This window comes from Nuphar pumila, chromosome 15 (assembly GCF_984573655.1).
Source record: "Nuphar pumila chromosome 15, dmNupPumi1.hap1.1, whole genome shotgun sequence".
Classification (NCBI taxonomy): Eukaryota; Viridiplantae; Streptophyta; class Magnoliopsida; order Nymphaeales; family Nymphaeaceae; genus Nuphar; species Nuphar pumila.
Genome location: NC_143263.1, coordinates 33,427,038 through 33,433,135, shown reverse-complemented (window position 1 = coordinate 33,433,135; position 6,098 = coordinate 33,427,038).

Genomic DNA, 6,098 nt, shown 5'->3' with positions numbered 1-6,098 from the left:
CCCCAAAAGAGCATGTTTTTGTTATTTTTTTATGCTTTATAAGTGTTTATTATCATGAAAAACATGACTTTTTACATGCATTTGATGTTATTTAAGTTATATTTAAGAATGAATTATGACTAAATTCATAACATATATGATGTATTTTTATCAAAATTTATTAATGCATATGAGTTAAAGCATGAATTTATATTTTTGATGATATAATACATATTTTATCATGAATATATATGCATTATTATGTGTGCATGAGCATGCTACATAATATGAATATGTTTGTGGTAAAGGATCTCGATCAACTGACTCATGCAATCACCAAAGTGATCTGAGTTGTGTTAATTGAAGATTCTTTGAGCTGTGTTAAGATTCAATATTATGATTGTGTGTAACTTTATAAAATAATAATTTTACCTAAAGATAGGTTATTGTGTTTCAAATTCACACATGATATAATAGTAGATGTATATACTAACTCATGAAGCATGTTCGTACACAAATGCACAATGATGAATTGTCTCTGGTTACATGATCTGCTAGTTTTACTAATTGAAGTCAATTTCTTATGAATTGAGAAAACAAAACAACTATGAGTATTATCATTTCCACCAAAGTGGAACGATAATGACTCAATTATGCTTGTATCAGAAAAAGATGAATAATAATGGGTCTCACATTTACCTCAATATGAATCTTGTATAGAGCGATTAATCTCTCACTCATATAGAGAATAAAACAGTCGCTCTGAAGGCTGTTTATGAGAATTGAGAGCGCTTAAAAGAATGTCTATGAGAATTAAGAGTACTCGAATAATCTTAGCCTATTGTTTTTGCAATCGTGAGTGGCTAAGAATATTTGAGGTACCATCTCTTACTGTAGTACAGTGAAAAAAAAATTGAAAACCATTGGGGCAAAAACTATTTATTTTATATGAGACTATATAGATTAGAAGCTTCATTATGGATCTTAGAATTGTATTCACAATGGCTGGCACAAGCTCCCAAGAGAACGTGAAGGATCAAAACATGGAAGGGAAGGGAAGGAAAGGAATACAATAGGTGTTCTAAGACCGGCTACATGCAAACTAAAAAAAGAGTTGGGGGCTAATGATGATTACTTAAGGACAAAAAATGATGAAAAGAGTCAGACGTCATTTCCTCAAAGATCAGGGAGTTGACATAATTTTATGCTTTGTAAATCAGATGTTTTTGGCACATATTTAACAAAACTAGTTGGGGGTATGATCAAAATTTGGATCACCCTCAAGATTGGAACCCATTCATGGATGGGTGATTCAATGAACCGGTAGGGGCTTGCCTTTAAAAAACCAAAAAAGAAGAAGCTTAAACGAGCTAATTACTGATTAAGCTTGGTTCCTTTACGTATAACGAGCCTGGACTTGTACTCCACTCGACTCATTTACATATTGGGATGGGTGCAAACTGGCTTAAACCAGCCAACTCGCCCTGCTCTTTGTGCAGTCCTATGGTTATGGTAATTGCATAAAGGCCTATGTCTGCCACGGCTTTATTTGGAGAACAATGAATGACATTTTGGTCCTTGATTTGGAGAGTTCATTCAATGGCAACAAGGGCAGCACACTTTGGTGGTGGAGTTGTGGATACGGATGAGGTAACATAGTACAGATTACAGAAGGTTGTGGTAGTATGGTCAGGGACATAGCCAAGAATCTAAACTAGGGTGATTACAAACACATATTAATAAAGAAAATTAATTACTAATAAATTATACTAAAAATATATTACAAATTTTTTTTTTAAAACTTGCCTTCATAAAATCAAATGTCTACGTTGCAAAAATATTTTGATGGTCAAGCTACCTCCATAAAAGTATAGACAAATTATAAAAAAAAAACTATAATCCTAATAAAAACCAAACACAAAATGATGATAATTGTTAATTAAAATGCTAATTGAAAAAAAAATAGACAACCCTTAAAACCCTAATTAGACATTCATGTCACTTGAACAACGTAAATCAAAAACTAAAATCCTAACAAAATTCTTATTGATAAAAAAATTACTAATTTTAACAAAAAATCAAGCATTTATTATTCATGGGTTCATGCCTAATGATAATTAAAAAATACACAAAAAGTTCTTAAAATAATAACTACACATTATGTCATTCTAAAAGAGCCAAATCAAAATCACAAATCCTAACAAACATCATTCATAGATATGCTAATTGAAAAAAAAAAATCTAAAATTCTAATTAAAATTAAGCATGCATTCATATAACCATGTTTAATGTTGATTGAAAACAAAAATTAAAAAATATGTAGAAAGTATAATTAAATATTCATGAAAATTGAAAAACAAGATAAAAAAACTTAAATCCTAACAAAAGTAAAAATATTAAGGGTTTGATAACCAAAATCAAGCATTCATGATGAAATCATCCTTAATGATAATTGAAAAAAAAACTCTAAAACCCTAATTAAATATTTACGTCATTTGAACAAATCCAAATAAATATCCTAAATCTTAAAAAATCATTAATTTATGCTAATTGAAGGAAAAAAAAAACAAAGCTACAAATATTCTAACCAAACTCAAACATTCATTATTCATAGTCATCCCTAATGCTACAACAACAACAACAACTACAACTACGCCTTCATCCCAAAACAATTGGGGTCGGCGATATGAACCAAAAAAGAAAATCATTCTGGGTCTTTCACATGAATCCTTCTCCTCTAATCATTTCTATCCAATGTCATGTCCTCGGTGAGGTTCAAAGCATTCATATCCTTTCCTATCATCTCCATCCAAGTCTTCTTAGGCCTACCCCGACCTCTTTTAACTAATATATTTTTTTATTTCTCCATCCTTCTAACTGGAGCATCATTAGGCCTTCGCCGAATATGTTCAAACCACCGTAAATGATTCTCTCTCATCTTATTTTCAATGGATGCAACGCCTACCTTCTTACGTATCTCCTCGTTTCGAATCTTATCTTTTATTGCATTTTCACACATCCATCTAAGCATACGCATCTCAGCTACACTCATTTTTTGAATATGAGGTCTCTTGGCAGCCCAACATTTCGTACTATATAGTAAAGCGGGCCTAATTGTCGTCCTATAAAACTTTCCCTTCAACCGCAATGGCATTCTACGATCGCACAACACTCCAGTTGCACTTTTCCATTTCATCCACTCAACCTTTGTCCTATGATTTACATCTCCATGAATTTCTCCATACTTTTGAATGATAGATCCCAAATATTTGAAACAGTCATCCACCGGTATTTCTTGCTCACCAAGCTTCACTACACTCCCATCACTACTTCGTTGCTTACTAAACCGACATTTCATATATTTTGTCTTACTTTTACTCAACTTAAAACCTCTTGCTTCAAATGTTTGTCTCCATAATTCTGACTTAGCATTAACCTCAGCTCTAGACTCATCAATCAAAACAATATCATCAGTAAACAACATACATCACGACACATTTTCTTGAATTGATCTCGTAAGCTCATCCATCACTATAGCAAATAGGAAAGGGCTTAATGCAGATCCTTGATGTAACCCAACCGTTATAGGAAAATTGGTTGTCACCCCTCCACAAGTGCGGACATTGGTTACTACTCCTTCATACATATCTTTAATTATACTAATGTACTTGAGAGAAATACCTTTCTTCATCATTGTTCACCAAATAACATCCCTAGGTACTCTATCGTATGCCTTCTCCAAATCAATAAAAACCATATGCAAATCTTTGTTCCTCTCTCTATATCTCTCAATAAGTTGTCTAAGAAGATGCATAGCTTCCATAGTTGATCTTCCAGGCATAAAACCAAAATTGATTTTCCGATATCATGACAATCTTCCTCAACCTATACTCAATCACCCTCTCCCAAAGTTTCATAGTATGACTCATGAGTTTTATACCACGATAGTTTGTGCAATCTTGTATATCATCCTTATTCTTATATAGAGGCACCAAAGTACTCTTCCTCCGCTCATTAGGCATCTTATTTGTCCGCCAAATCTTGTTAAAAAGATTTGTCAACCATTCTAGACCTTTCTCACCCAAGCATTTCTAAGCCTCGATAGGTATACCATCTGGGCCAACTGTCTTTCTTGATTTCATTTTCTTCAAAGCCTCTGCAATTTCTTTCTTTTGAATCTTGCGCATGAAGTCATGATTCATCTCATGAAAATGAATGAAGAAGTTTCCAAGATCCTGAGCATGACTTCCATTAAATAGCTTATCAAAATAATCTTTTCATCTCTCCTTAATCTCTATCCCTCGATTTCCTATCTCTCATATTTGCAAGCCTATAAATACCCTTCTTGCCCTCTTTGGTATCCAACTTGTCATAAACCTCCTTATATACCTAATGCTAATTGACAAAAAAACACAAAAAACATTAAAACCCTAATTAAGTTGGGAACAACAGTGGCATGCTTCAGTCCTCATGGTCGTCCATGAGAGAGAGAGAGAGAATCAGGCTGTAGGGAGGGGGCATGTGTTTTTACATATGGGTTGGGTCCTGGGGTGGGCAGTATCCAACCCTGGCCCAACCCAGGGTAGGCACTGCGCAACCCTGGCCTGAACCCCTGTTGTAGATTCTCTGGTTAGGGTGGGCACGTGCCCACCCTGGGTCCTATGTGGCTCCGCCCGAGTATGGTGTAGAAGGTGGTCATGGTGATGATAAGATAGGGCTGGTAAATGAGTTGAATGAGCCGAGATTCAAGTGTTCAAGAATGGTTCGTTCTTGTGGTGAGCCAAGCCGAGGTTCTGGCTTGTAATGAGCTCAAGCTGTTTTTTTTTACAGAAAAGTTATATTGTTTTAGAGCTGGAAGTAATAGGGTGGTAGAAAAATGTATTGTTTCAAAGCTGAAAGCAATAGAATTGTCATTAAATCTATTTATTGCAAACTAAATACTTCAATCATTTGTTATACATTATATTATATATACTGTATTTTTTGGAACTTACAGCCTACTGTTTGAGCTTTTCTGTTAGCAAATTTCTGATTCCCAGTCTACCAAAGGCTGTATGGAGTTTGTGAGATTGGTGGGATTCTAATGTCAGAATCCAAAATCCAGCTGATCAAAATAGACCCTTCTAATTCCTCTCAATGTGGGACTTTGGTTACACACGAGTTGGAAATGTAAGCCAAGCATAGGTGGTCTTTCAGGAGGCTTAGGGTGGGGCTGGCAGAGGAAAATGCATGTTAAACATAACAGAAAGGAAACTGGAAAGTATGGGATTTTAACCCAATTTTTTCATAGTTAGAACAGGCTCCACTAGATCACCAAAACTGTGTGTTTTGCAGTCATATAAAAGTACCCAGCTAGGTGGGTGTGAAGGCGTTCAAGTTGAAAGATGTGAAGGTTTCGTAGTGGGCAAGGTGCACACGCTGAGGGGTTTTAACTGCGTGGGGATGGGCTATATACCGGGGGTTTCCCTTCAACAAATATCGAAAAGAAAAAACAAAAATCTCTGCATCATTTGAGGGTACAGTAATACATTTTTTTTTTATTTTGGATAATCCTAGGAAAAAGACCCATCACCGACCACACATTGGCTGGCCTCCGGTTGGTAAAACCCTTGAGGTCCCCATGCCAACGGAGAGTACACCCCGCTTCCACCTTGTGGCAAGGGATGCCACACGTGGGTTTCAAACTTGTGAGATCCCATCAACTTGGTGACATTCACAAGTCACCCCTACCAGATGAACGGAGCCCTTGTGAGCAGGTGTAGTAATACAATTGGCAGAAACTTGTAACTAAAAAAGGAAAAAATTAAATTACATCCAAGGTCAGTGTTTTCCTGATTGCACCAGCAATAGAAAGCCATGTTCCAGCGCTCAAACCTAATAAACATCACTGATCCAGACACTGTTGTCCATTGGAGGGTATCAGAAGTCTCTAACATTGCAGTGTCTAAAGTTTCCATGGAAACATGTTTTCTCCCATAGTCGGATCAGTTGCAAATTTTGTAGCAATCCAACATTTTTCTGTTTGGTATTCCTACACAGCAGACATTCTATAATATCAAAATTTTAGTGGGGAAACCATAATTTACATCCTTCTGTACATAGTCTAGATTTATCACTCT